This window comes from Lathyrus oleraceus, chromosome 1 (assembly GCF_024323335.1).
Source record: "Lathyrus oleraceus cultivar Zhongwan6 chromosome 1, CAAS_Psat_ZW6_1.0, whole genome shotgun sequence".
Taxonomy (NCBI): Eukaryota; Viridiplantae; Streptophyta; class Magnoliopsida; order Fabales; family Fabaceae; genus Lathyrus; species Lathyrus oleraceus.
In genome coordinates this window covers 67,980,324-67,998,096 of record NC_066579.1, presented here as the reverse complement: position 1 = coordinate 67,998,096, position 17,773 = coordinate 67,980,324, and positions in this window count along the sequence as shown.

Genomic DNA, 17,773 nt, shown 5'->3' with positions numbered 1-17,773 from the left:
CGTAGTGGCTGATGCATTGAGTCGGAAATCATTGCATATGTCTATGTTAATGGTTAAGGAATTGGATTTAATTAAGCAGTTCAGAGACTTGAGTTTGGTGTGTGAGAGTACTCACCATAGTGTTAAATTGGGAATGTTGAAGTTAACGAGTGGTATTCTGGATGAGATTATAGAAGGTCAGAAATCCGATGTGCTTTTGGTTGATAAGTTGACTCTAGTGAACCAAGGTCAAGGTGGTGAATTCAGAGTTGATGAGAATGGTGTTTTGAAATTTGGTAACCAGGTGTGTATTCCGGATGTTACCGAACTTAAGAAGAGTATTCTTGAGGAAGGACATCGTAGTGGCCTGAGTATTCATCCTGGGGCTACGAAGATGTATCATGATTTGAAAAAGTTATGTTGGTGGCCGGGAATGAAAAGAGAAATTGCGAGTTTTGTTTATTCTTGTTTGACTTGTCAGAAGTCAAAGATTGAGCATCAGAAGCCATCTGGGCTAATGCAACCGTTGGCTATTCCAGAGTGGAAGTGGGATAGTATCAGTATGGATTTTGTTTCTGGGTTACCGAGGACAATTAAGAATTTTGAAGCTATTTGGGTGATTGTTGACAGATTGACGAAATCGGCTCATTTCATTCCGATCAGAATGGATTATCCGTTAGAGAGATTAGCTGAGTTGTATATTGAGAAGATTGTAAGTTTGCATGGTATTCCGTCGAGTATTGTTTCGGACAGAGATCCTAGATTTACATCTAAGTTCTGGGAAGGTTTGCAGAGGGCTTTGGGAACTAAGCTGAGATTGAGTTCTGCATATCATCCGCAGACTGATGGTCAGACTGAGAGGACGATTCAGTCACTGGAGGATCTTTTGAGGGCTTGTGTTTTGGAAAAAGGAGGTGCTTGGGATTGTTATTTACCTTTGATTGAGTTTACCTACAACAATAGTTTTCATTCGAGCATTGGTATGGCACCGTTTGAAGCTTTGTATGGTAGGAGATGTCGGACACCTTTATGTTGGTATGAGTCCGGTGAGAGTGTTGTGATTGGACCGGAGATTGTTCAACAGACTACGGAAAAGATTAAGATGATTCAGGAGAAGATGAGGATTGCTCAGAGTCGTCAGAAGAGTTATCACGACAAGAGGAGGAAGTCACTTGAGTTTCAAGAGGGAGATCATGTGTTTCTTCGTGTTACTCCGATAACTGGGGTTGGTCGAGCTTTGAAGTCGAAGAAGATGACACCTCGATTTATTGGTCCTTATCAGATTTTGGAGAGGATAGGAGAGGTAGCCTATCGTATCGCTTTACCGCCGTCACTTGCGAATTTGCATGAGGTTTTTCATGTGTCTCAGTTGAGGAGGTACATTCATGATCCGTCGCATGTGGTCCAAGTAGATGATGTCCAGGTGAGAGATAACCTGACTGTTGAAACATCACCTATGAGGATTGAGGATCGAGAGTTGAAGCAGTTGCGGGGTAAAGAGATTGCTTTGGTGAAGGTAGCTTGGGGAGGACCAGCAGGTGGCAATGTGACTTGGGAACTTGAGAGTCAGATGAAAGAGTCTTATCCAGAGTTATTCACTTGAGGTATGTTTTCGAGGACGAAAACTCTTTTAGTGGGGGAGAGTTGTAACACCCCGATAAAATAAGATAATTATTTAATTTAAGTTAATAATATATTTATTAATTTAATTAAATAATTGGAATATATTATTGGAATATTATTATTGGGTTATTATTTTATTGGAATAAAAGTTGGAATTAGAAAAGGTCCCATTTGGTAAAAGGGTTATTTTCACGTGAAAAGGAAAAAAGGAGACAGAAAAGTGGAAAAAGAGCCAGAGAACAAGGGTTGGAGAGAGGAAGAGCTTGAAGCTGCAGGATTTGCCGGATTAACTCAGGTAAGGGGGGGTTTATCATCGTTTAATGGGTATTATGGGATAATATGTACTGGGTAGTGATAAACCATTGATTTACCTCTGATTGGAATGATGTATGATGAAAATTGTGAAATATTGGATGAACGAAAATTGGATTATAATTGAAGGAAATTCGTAGGAATTAGATGTAATAATGTTAGATTTTGTGAAATCGAATAGGGTATGATTTGTGTTAGAGGATATGAACGAATAATGTGTAAAATTGGACTGTGGAAGGTTGAATTAGATAGATCTCGTAGCAGAGAAAGCCATAGCAGATCTGGAAATCTGGTTTCTGGTCATACGCGTATGGCACTAGGCAATACGCGTATGAGATGGTCTGGTACGCGTATGGCACTAGGCAATACGCGTATGGATGAGGAAGATGATGTTTTGAACGTGGTTTGGTCTCTGTTGGTACGCGTATGGGGAAGTGATACGCGTAGCATACGCGTATGAGATGGTGTTACGCGTATGGGATTTGGCTGAGAAATGGGCCATACGCGTATGGGACTAGGCAGTACGCGTATGGGCAGGATTGTGATTTTTCTGTGCTGTTGTTGTGCAGTTTTGGTTGTTCAGCTGAGTAATGTGATTTAGCTGATGTACGATATATTAGGGATCATTTCCCGTTGTTTTGAGTAGTATAGGTATTAGTAGAGTGTGCTAATACTGTGGTTGTTCTTGGCATGATCTGATATGCTTATGTGATAAAATATTGATGATGTACGACGGTATGCATGATCTTGTGAATGTATCAGTTATGTGTGCATTTATGAATAGACTGTTTTATGGCTTAGAGTGTGAGCATATGTCTATTCTTGAATTGTGGTTGATGATTTAGCATTGCTAGGTGATTAGCATGCATATTGTGGCCTTTATGGTGGTAGCTAATTCCCATGGTGAGGAATTAGTGAGTTAGTCATTTTGGACTGTTGTTGATGTTTGCATGCTAGGTGAATTAGCGTGCATAGCATGGCCCTTGGGGTGGTAGCTAATTCCCATGGTGAGGAATTAGTGAGTGAGTCACTAGGTCTCAAATGAGTGGGACTAGTGGGCTTGGTAGCCGTGCCTGGATTTGGACGGTGAGGTGAACTATATGTTCATAAATAGTCGGTACCGCATGCATGGAGTCTCATTGCATAATATGTGTATGGCGTATAATATGAATGGATGTATTCCAATATTATACGTGTGTTTGTGTTGATATTGAGTATGAGCATGAATTGTATTGGTATTGAGTATGATATTTGAATTGATGTGCCGTTACCGAATGTGTGATGTGATTAGGGTGATTAATGTGTTAAATTACTTAACATGACATGATATTTCATAATGCTCATTATATTGATTGAGGAACTCACCCTTACAACTATTTTTCAGGTAACAAGCAGTGATTGAGTAGAAGCTAGTGCTTGGAGTCTAGTGTAGTCTCCTTAGTGGGTCATGCTCTGGTAGATGTAACATCGGGATGGGATGTTTTACTATGCTTTCTTTTGGTTGTTGAACAACTTTACATGTAATGTATTACATGGTTTGAATGTTGCTAGTTGTATCCGCTGCGTATTATGCACATGTTTTATTTTGATGAAATAAATGAGCATGACAGGATATTTTGGAAAACGGTGTGAAGTGATTGTGTGACACACTTAATTGCATAATTACTCTGATTGATATATTTCTATTTAATTAAATATTTGGGGTATCTTAGAAGGGTGTTACATTAGTGGTATCAGAGCATAGTCGGTCGAGTCGAGTCGTAATCATTCTGTTTTCCCCTGTACGTGATAGGAGTTGTGTAACCCTATCAGTACTTATTGTTTTAGCTTGTTGGGTTTTCAGAATAGAGATGGCTGGAAGAGGTAGAGACGATGCTGCGATTGCTGAGGCTCTGGGTATGCTAGCTGGAGTACTTGGAGGGAATCCGAATATTGTGGGAATGGGAGCTGCTCGTCAACTGAGTGAGTTCCAGAAGAACAATCCTCCAATGTTCAAGGGAGCATACGATCCAGATGGTGCTCAGAAGTGGTTGAAGGAGATTGAGAGGATCTTCCGAGTGACTGAGTGTGCCGATAACCAGAAGGTCAGGTTCGGTACGCATATGCTGTCAGAAGAAGCAGATGATTGGTGGGTTGCTACCCGCACTGAGTTGGAATCTGCTGGGAATGCTGAGATCACTTGGGCTGTGTTCAGAGAGAGATTCCTGAGGAAGTATTTTCCAGAAGATGTCAGAGGAAAGAAAGAGATAGAGTTCTTAGAATTGAAGCAGGGCAATCGGTGTGTTACTGAGTATGCTGCTAAGTTCACAGAGCTGTCGAAGTATTACACTCCCTATAATGAGGCTACTGGGGAATTTTCAAAGTGTGTGAAGTTTGAGAATGGGTTACGTCCCGAGATCAAGCAGGCTATTGGGTATCAACGGATTAGAGTGTTTTCTGACCTAGTGGACTGTTGCAGGATTTTTGAACAGGATACCAAGGCCAGGGCGGAAAGCTATCAGCAAAGGGTTGATAGGAAAGGCAAGAATCAGAATGATCGTGGGAAACCGTATGCAGTTGGCAAAGGTTTCCAGAGACAGAGTGGGATGAAGAGGCCTAGTGGGGGAGACTCCAGTGCCCCTGCTAAGTGTTCAGATGTGGTCAGGCTGGACATCGTATCCATGAGTGTACCAGTACTGAGAAGAAGTGTTTCAAGTGTGGAAAAGGTGGTCACTTGGCTGCAGAGTGCCGGTTGAAGACTGTGACTTGTTTCAACTGTGGAGAGGTGGGTCATATCAGTCCACAGTGTCCTAAGCCGAAGAAAGAGAACCAGTCGGGAGGCAAGGTCTTTGCTTTATCGGGTTCTGAGACTTCTGCAGATGATCGTTTGATCCGAGGTACGTGTTATATTAATGGCTTTCCTCTTGTAGCTATTATTGACACAGGTGCGACTCATTCCTTTATATCTTTGGATTGTGCTGTGAAACTTGAGTTAGAGATATCTGAGATGCATGGTAGTATGGTGATTGACACTCCTGCGAAGGGTTCAGTGACTACTACTTCAGTTTGTTTAAATTGTCCTTTGAGTATTTTTGGTAGAGACTTTGGGATGGACCTAGTGTGTCTTCCACTAGTGCAGATTGATGTTATTCTGGGTATGAACTGGTTGGTGTGTAACCGAGTCTATATCAATTGTTTTGATAAGACTGTGATCTTTCCTGAGATTGAGGAAGGGAAGAGTTTGTTTCTATCTGCAAGGCAGGTGAATGCGGCAGTAGCAGATGGGGCAGAGTTGTTTATGCTGTTAGCGACTTTGGAGGCTAAAGATAAACTGGTGATTTGCGATCTAGCTGTGGTGTGTGATTTTCCTGATGTGTTTCCGGAGAAGTGAATGAATTACCGCCAGAGCGTGAAGTTGAGTTCTCGATTGATTTGGTACCTGGTACTAGGCCGGTGTCGATGGCTCCGTACCGTATGTCTGCTGTTGAGTTAACTGAATTGAAGAGTCAGTTGGAAGATCTGTTGGATAAGAAATTTATTCGTCCGAGTGTGTCACCGTGGGGTGCACCAGTGTTATTGGTTAAGAAGAAAGAAGGTACTATGAGGTTGTGTGTAGACTACAGGCAACTGAATAAAGTGACGATCAAGAATCGGTATCCTTTGCCGAGGATTGATGATTTGATGGATCAGTTGGTTGGTGCGAGTGTGTTCAGTAAAATAGACTTGAGATCTGGGTATCATCAGATACGTGTGAAAACTGAGGATATTCAGAAGACTGCTTTCAGAACAAGGTATGGACATTATGAATATTCTGTAATGCCTTTTGGTGTGACTAATGCGCCTGGAGTATTTATGGAGTATATGAATAGGATTTTCCATCCGTACCTAGACAAGTTTGTTGTGGTGTTTATTGATGATATTTTGGTGTATTCGAAATCTGAAGAAGAGCATGCTAAGCATTTGAGAGTGGTTTTAGGAGTTCTACGAGAAAAGAAGTTATTTGCTAAACTGTCCAAGTGTGAATTTTGGTTAGAAGAGGTTAGTTTTCTTGGTCATGTGATTTCAAGAGGTGGTGTTGCTGTTGATCCTTCTAAGATAGAAGCGGTATCTAAGTGGGAAGCTCCGAAGTCAGTTTCTGAGATAAGGAGTTTTCTTGGTTTGGCTGGTTATTATAGGAAGTTCATCGAGGGATTTTCTAAGTTGGCGTTACCGTTGACGATGTTGACTAGAAAGGGGCAAGCGTTTGTTTGGGACTCAAAATGTGAAGAAGGTTTCCAAGAGTTAAAGAGAAGGTTAACTACTGCTCCTATTCTGATATTACCGAGTTCGTCGGAATCATTTGAGGTTTACTGTGATGCTTCATTGTTGGGTTTGGGTGGTGTATTGATGCAGAATAAGCAGGTTATAGCCTATGCTTCGAGACAGCTGAGGGTTCATGAGAGGAACTATCCGACACACGATTTAGAGTTGGCAGCAGTGGTATTTGTTCTGAAGTTATGGAGGCATTATTTGTACGGGTCAAGATTTGAGGTTTTCAGTGACCATAAAAGTTTAAAGTATTTGTTTGATCAGAAAGAGCTGAATATGAGACAGAGGAGATGGTTAGAGTTTCTGAAGGATTATGACTTTGGTTTGAATTACCATCCGGGTAAAGCAAACATAGTGGCTGATGCATTGAGTCGGAAATCATTGCATATGTCTATGTTAATGGTTAAGGAATTGGATTTAATTAAGCAGTTCAGAGACTTGAGTTTGGTGTGTGAGAGTACTCACCATAGTGTTAAATTGGGAATGTTGAAGTTAACGAGTGGTATTCTGGATGAGATTATAGAAGGTCAGAAATCCGATGTGCTTTTGGTTGATAAGTTGACTCTAGTGAACCAAGGTCAAGGTGGTGAATTCAGAGTTGATGAGAATGGTGTTTTGAAATTTGGTAACCAGGTGTGTATTCCGGATGTTACCGAACTTAAGAAGAGTATTCTTGAGGAAGGACATCGTAGTGGCCTGAGTATTCATCCTGGGGCTACGAAGATGTATCATGATTTGAAAAAGTTATGTTGGTGGCCGGGAATGAAAAGAGAAATTGCGAGTTTTGTTTATTCTTGTTTGACTTGTCAGAAGTCAAAGATTGAGCATCAGAAGCCATCTGGGCTAATGCAACCGTTGGCTATTCCAGAGTGGAAGTGGGATAGTATCAGTATGGATTTTGTTTCTGGTTACCGAGGACAATTAAGAATTTTGAAGCTATTTGGGTGATTGTTGACAGATTGACGAAATCGGCTCATTTCATTCCGATCAGAATGGATTATCCGTTAGAGAGATTAGCTGAGTTGTATATTGAGAAGATTGTAAGTTTGCATGGTATTCCGTCGAGTATTGTTTCGGACAGAGATCCTAGATTTACATCTAAGTTCTGGGAAGGTTTGCAGAGGGCTTTGGGAACTAAGCTGAGATTGAGTTCTGCATATCATCCGCAGACTGATGGTCAGACTGAGAGGACGATTCAGTCACTGGAGGATCTTTTGAGGGCTTGTGTTTTGGAAAAAGGAGGTGCTTGGGATTGTTATTTACCTTTGATTGAGTTTACCTACAACAATAGTTTTCATTCGAGCATTGGTATGGCACCGTTTGAAGCTTTGTATGGTAGGAGATGTCGGACACCTTTATGTTGGTATGAGTCCGGTGAGAGTGTTGTGATTGGACCGGAGATTGTTCAACAGACTACGGAAAAGATTAAGATGATTCAGGAGAAGATGAGGATTGCTCAGAGTCGTCAGAAGAGTTATCACGACAAGAGGAGGAAGTCACTTGAGTTTCAAGAGGGAGATCATGTGTTTCTTCGTGTTACTCCGATAACTGGGGTTGGTCGAGCTTTGAAGTCGAAGAAGATGACACCTCGATTTATTGGTCCTTATCAGATTTTGGAGAGGATAGGAGAGGTAGCCTATCGTATCGCTTTACCGCCGTCACTTGCGAATGCATGAGGTTTTTCATGTGTCTCAGTTGAGGAGGTACATTCATGATCCGTCGCATGTGGTCCAAGTAGATGATGTCCAGGTGAGAGATAACCTGACTGTTGAAACATCACCTATGAGGATTGAGGATCGAGAGTTGAAGCAGTTGCGGGGTAAAGAGATTGCTTTGGTGAAGGTAGCTTGGGGAGGACCAGCAGGTGGCAATGTGACTTGGGAACTTGAGAGTCAGATGAAAGAGTCTTATCCAGAGTTATTCACTTGAGGTATGTTTTCGAGGACGAAAACTCTTTTAGTGGGGGAGAGTTGTAACACCCCGATAAAATAAGATAATTATTTAATTTAAGTTAATAATATATTTATTAATTTAATTAAATAATTGGAATATTATTATTGGAATTATTATTATTGGGTTATTATTTTATTGGAATAAAAGTTGGAATTAGAAAAGGTCCCATTTGGTAAAAGGGTTATTTTCACGTGAAAAGGAAAAAGGAGACAGAAAAGTGGAAAAAGAGCCAGAGAACAAGGGTTGGAGAGAGGAAGAGCTTGAAGCTGCAGGATTTGCCGGATTAACTCAGGTAAGGGGGGGTTTATCATCGTTTAATGGGTATTATGGGATAATATGTACTGGGTAGTGATAAACCATTGATTTACCTCTGATGGAATGATGTATGATGAAAATTGTGAAATATTGGATGAACGAAAATTTGGATTATAATTGAAGGAAATTCGTAGGAATTAGATGTAATAATGTTAGATTTTGTGAAATCGAATAGGGTATGATTTGTGTTAGAGGATATGAACGAATAATGTGTAAAATTGGACTGTGGAAGGTTGAATTAGATAGATCTCGTAGCAGAGAAAGCCATAGCAGATCTGGAAATCTGGTTTCTGGTCATACGCGTATGGCACTAGGCAATACGCGTATGAGATGGTCTGATACGCGTATGGCACTAGGCAATACGCGTATGGATGAGGAAGATGATGTTTTGAACGTGGTTTGGTCTCTGTTGGTACGCGTATGGGGAAGTGATACGCGTAGCATACGCGTATGAGATGGTGTTACGCGTATGGGATTTGGCTGAGAAATGGGCCATACGCGTATGGGACTAGGCAGTACGCGTATGGGCAGGATTGTGATTTTTCTGTGCTGTTGTTGTGCAGTTTTGGTTGTTCAGCTGAGTAATGTGATTTAGCTGATGTACGATATATTAGGGATCATTTCCCGTTGTTTTGAGTAGTATAGGTATTAGTAGAGTGTGCTAATACCGTGGTTGTTCTTGGCATGATCTGATATGCTTATGTGATAAAATATTGATGATGTACGATGGTATGCATGATCTTGTGAATGTATCAGTTATGTGTGCATTTATGAATAGACTGTTTTATGGCTTAGAGTGTGAGCATATGTCTATTCTTGAATTGTGGTTGATGATTTAGCATTGCTAGGTGATTAGCATGCATATTGTGGCCTTTATGGTGGTAGCTAATTCCCATGGTGAGGAATTAGTGAGTTAGTCATTTTGGACTGTTGTTGATGTTTGCATGCTAGGTGAATTAGCGTGCATAGCATGGCCCTTGGGGTGGTAGCTAATTCCCATGGTGAGGAATTAGTGAGTGAGTCACTAGGTCTCAAATGAGTGGGACTAGTGGGCTTGGTAGCCGTGCCTGGATTTGGACGGTGAGGTGAACTATATGTTCACAAATAGTCGGTACCGCATGCATGGAGTCTCATTGCATAATATGTGTATGGCGTATAATATGAATGGATGTATTCCAATATTATACGTGTGTTTGTGTTGATATTGAGTATGAGCATGAATTGTATTGGTATTGAGTATGATATTTAAATTGATGTGCCGTTACCGAATGTGTGATGTGATTAGGGTGATTAATGTGTTAAATTACTTAACATGACATGATATTTCATAATGCTCATTATATTGATTGAGGAACTCACCCTTACAACTATTTTTCAGGTAACGAGCAGTGATTGAGTAGAAGCTAGTGCTTGGAGTCTAGTGTAGTCTCCTTAGTGGGTCATGCTCTGGTAGATGTAACATCGGGATGGGATGTTTTACTATGCTTTCTTTTGGTTGTTGAACAACTTTACATGTAATGTATTACATGGTTTGAATGTTGCTAGTTGTATCCGCTGCGTATTATGCACATGTTTTATTTTGATGAAATAAATGAGCATGACAGGATATTTTGGAAAACGGTGTGAAGTGATTGTGTGACACCCTTAATTGCATAATTACTCTGATTGATATATTGCTATTTTAATTAAATATTTTGGGGTATCTTAGAAGGGTGTTACAGTATACACCACATATTAGTAATGCATTTTGGTATAAATCAATTATGCATTGGTTTCTCTGTTTTGGTATTTCGATAGGCTGCAACCTAAAAGAAGGGATTCGTGGAAATTATTTCTCTGTAAGCTGAAGAGCATATTAGCTTCTTGAAAAGGGAAATTTGTTTCTCTTGGTGGAAGAGTGACCTTGCTTAACTCAATTTTGAATTCAATTCCACGTTTTTCCTTCTCTTTCTACAAAACTCCTAAGGTGGTCATTCAAGATATTATAAAATCCAACTTGATTTCTTATGGGACGGGGATGAAAATCATAGGAGGATTAATTGGGTGGCTTGATCTTTAATTTGTAAGTCTAAAGTTGACGGGGGCTTGGGATCAAACATTATGAATCGTTCAATTGGACACTTATAAGTAAACAGGCCTAAAAGATTTTATCAAAGGAAGATTCAATTTGGAATAAAGCCATTTCGTTCAAATGTGGAGACATCAAGGCATTCACTCTTGATCTTTCCTTTTCTTTCAACAAGTCGAAATCTTCTTTATGGTGGAGTGATTTGGGTATCACTTTGAGTTCATGGGGTGAAGAAGGTAATTGGTTTGGCAAGTGCATTGCGTGCAAAGTCGGAAGAGGGGCATATATAGACTTTTGGAGGGACGATTAGACTGGGGTTATACTCTTAGTATGCAATTTTCTATTTTGTTCAAAATTTGACAGAAGCCTAGATGGAAAATTGGTTATTCTGATTCATGGTGTAATGGGGTTTGGGATTGAAATATTGTTAGCAGTGTGCTGCTATCAAAGTCTTCTAAGAAAGAATTTGATAATCTTCTAAACATCATGTATGGTGTCTCACCTATATCAAATTTGTCAAACAAGGTTGTGTGGTGGGGTGATGCCAATGGTTACTCAGTCAAATCTGCATTTTTAAGACTAAGTTCTCTGCTTAATTATGATTTCCAATCGGATACTTAATTGAATTTAGCTTTGAATTGTATATGTAAATCAAACGTCCCAAGTAACATCCAAGTGTTTGTGTGGCGACTCTTCCTAATAAGGCTTCAAACAAAAGACAAGTTAGCTAAGCACGAAGTTATTTCAAGTGTGCATAGCCTCGTATGTCTGTTATGATTAGGTCTAGAAGAATTTCATTATCACTTGTTTCTTAACTATTCTATTGTAGTAGAAGTTTTGTGTTGTATTTTAGATTGGGCAGGTTTGTGTAGGCTTAGTCCTTGGATATATATCTATGAGCATTTGTTGTTTTTTGATTCTGCAGTGTGGGAAATGATAAAAATCTTTGAATTCTTATCTAGTTAGTTGTCGTTAGAGCTGTTTGATTGATTAGAAATTATACTCTTTTTAATGGTGGGATGAAAGGGATCCGAGAAATTGTTTTGATGGCAAAGTCGTTATCTTGGAACTGGTTTGGGGCTAGATCTAAGGGTCAAATCCTTAGTACCATAGTAGATGGGATAAGAAATCTTTTAGGTTGTTTGAGTTAGTACTATCTTTCTCTTCTTCCTTTTGTATTAGGGTTGAGTACCCCTTATGCTCACGTTAATACCATTTTTTTCTTAGGGAGAGGTTGGGTGACTTTGAGAATATGGTAACTTTGTGACTTTCCCTTTATTTCTCTTTAGACCAATTTTTCTCTCTCAAGATATAATCTATTTTAATCATTCATTTCTTTTTTATTTTATCTAAAGTCATGAAATTACATACACAGTAAAGTCACTGAATCCAATCCCCTTTATTTATAAAAAGAAATATATCACTAAAGTTGATAGAAAAGGTATATTATTTGATCTTTTAAGTTTGATATTTTTTTATAGCAAAATGTATGCACCATTATTTTTTTTCATTCAATTATGTCAAAAAAGTGTTTATGAGACTGTTTAATGTTCAGGTGCCAGGTCCAAGTACAGTTCACTCAAAATTAGTTTTTTTTTGTATTAGTTATTTTGGATTTGAAACAAAAATTGATTGATTATCTGATTTATTACGTTGTTGATATTTTTATGTGATATATATATATATATATATATATATATATATATATATATATATATATATATATATATATATATATATATATATATATATTATATATATATATATAAAGTTAAGCACTTTTTATAAGATCTTCTATCTTAGCATTAAACTATCATGTAAATATTTTTTAACGGTGGATAAAAAAAAGATGACGGTACATTAATTGTATGATCTTAAAGACTAATTTATTGAAAAAACACTAATATTTATTTGTTAAAAACATCAAATTTGAAATTTTTAAAAAAAAGTATTTGATCTAGACGTTATTAAATTTATGTTTTATTAGGGGCCTAAGCGGTATAAATTCATCAATGTTTTATTGGAACAAGGAGGTGTTTGAAAAGGTATATATGTTGATTGAAGGATTGGATAATGAGATGAATGAGTAGACAATAAAGTATGTGAACGAGAATAATGTGGAATAGGGAAAGAGAGGTTAAGTAGAAGAAATTTTTTGAAATATTTGTGGGATGAAAAGAAAATCTTGAAGTCGAAATTTATAGAGATGGATTAAGAAATGAGATGTTAATACTAACAGTTTTTGTGAAATTTTGCAAGTTCGAATAAGAAAGAACCAAATTATTTTCATTCTCAAAAATAAAACTAGTTTGGGAGGAGCAGAAAAAGTTAAAAGTAAAATCTAAAACCCTTATTCTAAAATAAAAAAAAAGGTGTAAACTAAAGCGAAGGGAAATTAATTTTAAGAAATTGGCAAATTTTAAAAATGAGTATTTAATAAAATCATTTTTTGAAAGGGAAGTCATTTGGACCTGCGATGGAGATAAAAGTCTAAGGTTCAAAGACTTTAATTTCATATTTATCAAGTTATGTTGGAAGATAGTCAAACATTATTCTATGACTTTCTTTGAGGAATTTCATGGAAACTTCTCTTTATCCTTGTGGTGACAACTTTATTTCTTGCTTTGATTCTAAAGTTTGATAATCCTCCGCCGCTTTTGGAATATAGTCTCACATATCTTATGGGAGCATGTACGAAGTGATGGAAAATTAAAATACAATAATATATTAATACGCAACGGATATAAAATATTCCACATTAGCAGGAATTTTGAGGATCAACAACAAATATATGACGCTAAATCGAACAAATAAAGACACAAAAGAACATCGATATTTTTAACGTGGAAAATCCCTCCATATGAGAGTAAAAATCACGAGTCGTTCAGACCAAAGAAATAACTCAACTATAATCAATTAAAGGTACAAGAGAGTTTTGAAGTGATTCACAAACTAGTGTTAACAACCACAAATCACGAATCAAACTAGCTTACAAATAAGAATCAAAAAGCTGAAAAATTTCTCAAATCTGCAGTTTCAGTGCGAAGCAGATATCTCTCACCGCATACATTATTTTGAAATTTTGAATGGTCAAAAGTTAGATACATGTGTTACGAACCTTTCCTCCAAATCTGAGCTTGATCCGAAGGTTAACGAATTGGATATCGTCGGTTTAGTGAGAGTGATTTCAGAAAAACGGGAATAGATTTCTCTCCTTTTTTCTCTCTTTTGAATCCTTATTTTCTCTCTATCTCTCTCAATCCTAAATTGATCCTCTCCACTTAAATAAATGAGACAAATAGGCTAATCATATTTGGGATTTTCTCCATATAGGAAGGGAGTCCAAACCCAACAAATCTCTCCCTCACAATTATGTGGAGGAAATTGTCAAACTGATGATATCACAACAAGCTTCAAATTTCCCTCTTGGTAATGCTTTAGTCATCATATCAGAACCACTATCATGTGTATGAACTTTAGCTAACTCCAATAACTTAGCATCCAAAACATCATGTATCCAATGATATCTCATATCAATGTGTTTGGACATATTATGAAAAGTAGGATTCTTACCAAGATGAATAGCGCTTTGACTATCAACAAATAACACATATTTGTCTTGAACAAAACCATGCTCCTTCAAAATTTTCTTTAACCATAGTAACTTTTTGCATGCTTCGATAATTGCAATGAACTCAACTACTGTAGTTTACAATGCTACACACTTTTGTAATTTGGATTGTAAGGCCACAACTTCCGCTGCAAATTTAATCATGTAGTCTGAAGTGGACTTTCTAAAATCAATGTCTCCAGCCACATAAGAGTTAGAGTACCCCACTAGAGTATACTTATCTCCTCCAAAACAAAGCCTCACATAAGTAGTACCACGAAGATACCTTAAAATCCATTTTACAGCATTCCAATGCTCTCTACCTAGATTTGACTAAAATCTATTGAATGTAACAATAACATGTGTTATATCTGGTATTGTACACACCATTGCATACATCAAACTACCCACAACAACCGCATAAGGAATGCGTTTCATATCAAATGTTTCATCTTCACTTGAAGGACTTTGATTAGAACTCAACTTGAAATGGGTAGCAATAGGAGTGTTGACCGCCTTAGAACTTTCCATTTTGAATCTTTGCAGTACTCTTTCGATATAATGTTCTTGTGACATCCAAAATTTCTTCTATTTTCTATCACGCATGATTCTAATGCCAAGAATTTGTTTAGTTTCTCCCATGTATTTCATGGCAAATGACTCTCCCAATTGCTTCTTTAATATATTAATATTATAAATATTACCCTACAATAAACATATCACCAACATATAACAACAAGATAACGAAGTCATCGTTAGAAAACTTTCTAACAAAAGGCAATGATCTGAAGTAGTCTTCTGGTATCCTTGATCTCACATGACAGACTCAAACTTCTTGTACCACTGCATTGGAGCTTGCTTCAACCCATATAAACTCTTTCTAAACCTACACACATGATCTTCTTTTTCTTTAACTTGAAAACCATCGGGTTATTTTATGTAGATCTCTTCCTCCAAATCACCATGAAGGAAAGTCGTTTTCACATCCATTTGCTCAACCTCTAAATCAAGAGTAGCAGCCAAACTCAACACAATTTTAATTGATGACATCCTTACAACATGTGTGGAAATGTAATTAAAATTAACACCCTTTCTATGACGGAAATCTTTCACCACTAATTTGGCTTTATATCTCGGAGATTTAGAGTTCCTTTCATGTTTAACTCTATAAATCAACCTATTTTCCAAAACCCTTTTTCCTTTAGGCAACTTTAATAAATCATAAGTGTGATTATCATGAAATAATTTCATATCATCATGCATTGCATCCAGTCACTTTTTATTTTCATCACTCTCCATGGCCTCTTGAAAACACTCGGGTTCATCCTCATCAGTCAAGGTCACATACTCATCAGAATTATACCTTGTAGAAGGTTGTCTCTTCCTGTTAAACCTCATAAGTTGAACTTGATATGATTCTGGAGCTTCACCAATATTCTCATCCTGTGACATATCGCTCTCCCCTTCACCATCATTATTTAGAATATTTGCCTCATCTCCAAGTTGTTGATCATCAACATAATCATATGGCTCACCATTGTGATCATCACCACCAATAGCATCCAGAGACTAGGTAACCAAACTGGATAAACATTATACAAACTCATATCTTTCTTGGGTGTAACCTTCTTTACCTTATCAATGTCTTTAATATTTTGGTCTTCCATGGACACCATATCGCGACTTCGGATAAGCGTCCTCTTTACAGGACCATACAATCTGTAACCAAACTCATCTTGCCCATAGCCAATGAAGATACATTATTTTGAATTTTCATCCAAATTGGATCTTTCATCCTTTGGGATATACATAAAAGTCTCACAACCAAAGACTCTCAAATGATCATACTTGACATTATTTCCAAACCAATTTTTTTTCTGGAACTTCAATGATCAAAGCAACAGTAGGAGTGAGATTAAGAACATGTGTTGTCGTATAAAGTGTCTCACCCCAATAATGATTAGGCAACTTAGCTTCAAAGAGCATACACCTTACTCTCTCAATTAGTGTTTGATTCGTCCTTTCAGCTAAACCATTCAATTGAGGAGTTTTATGAGGAGTCTTTTCATGTGCATTACCATGCTTCTTGCAATAGGAAATGGTCAACAATACTCTCCACCATTGTCTGAACGAACACATTTTAGCTTCTAGCATGTCTGCTCTCAACCAAAGCATAGAACTTTTTGAATTTTTCCAACACTTGGTCTTTTGTCTTCAAGGCATAAACCCATAGTCTCCTAGAGCAGTCATCAATAAGTGTAACAAAATAAAGTGCACCACTAAAGGATTTTACATTTAATGGACCAGAAACATCATAATGCATCAATTTAAATAACTTTGACTTCCTTGAGGGAGAATGTCTCTTAAAAGATACTTTAATTTTTTTATCATCCATGCAATGAGAATACTTCTCCAAATTTACATTCTTTAATTCAGGAAGAATGTCCTTTTTGGCCAAAATATTCAGCATATTTTCACTAATATGACTAAGTCTTCGGTGCCACAAAGATGCTTCTATTTTGATAACATTCACAATGTCCCTAGAAACCAAAGCTTTTGTCCAATACAAATTAGAAATCATTTCCCCTCTAGCCATAACCAAGTTAAATTTGTCGAGTTTCCACTTTCCAGAACCAAAGTGATTATCATAACCACAATCATCCAGCATAGGCGCAGAGATTAAATTAAAGCGGACATCTAGAACATGTTTGACACCTCTAAGCACAACTAAACATCACCAACACCAATTACCTTAGATACACCATAATTACCCATATTCAACACTCCAAAATCATTATAAGAATAAGATGTGAATAAATCATTGCTTGGTGTAACATGCAATGTAGCACCACTGTCAACTATCGACATGCTCTCGTCTGATATAAGATTAACAGACTCATGATCACGGGGAATAACAAGATCATCACTAGTAGCAGTAGTAACACGATCATCATCATGATCTTCATGGTCTCTTTGTTTAGACTTGCCCTTCTTGCCTTTATTATCTCTTTTCCACTGATAGCAATACTTATGTACATGTCATATTTTGTGACAATAGTGACTCCAGATGCTTGTATCGCGGCTTGGACTTGCTTCTGCTATTTTCTCTACCACCATTTGCTTCCTTTTTATGACTTATCCCCCTATTTTCAGTGACAAGTACCTCTTGAGATGAAGAACCTTGTGCTTTCCTTCTCATTTCCTCATTAAGAATACCATACTTAGCCATTTCCAAGGAAACAACACCTCTATAAGCAGAACTTGTGATAGAAATCTGAAACGTCTCCCAAGACTCTAGTAAAGATAGCAATAGAAATAGTCCTAAAAGTTCATCATCAAATTTGATACTCATTTCTGACATATGATCAAGGAGTCCTTAAAATTCACTCAAGTGATGTGAAATAGAAGTTCCCTCTTTATACTTCAAACTTATGAAGATTTTCAACAAGAACGATTTATTATTCCCTGATTTATAGGCATATAAGGACTTTATATTCTCCCACAAAGTTTTTGCATGTGTCTAATTAGCAATATGATTATAAACATTATCTTCTACATATTATCGAATAAAACGACATACTTGTTGATGTTCAAACTCTCATTCTTCATCAGACACAAAATTCAAC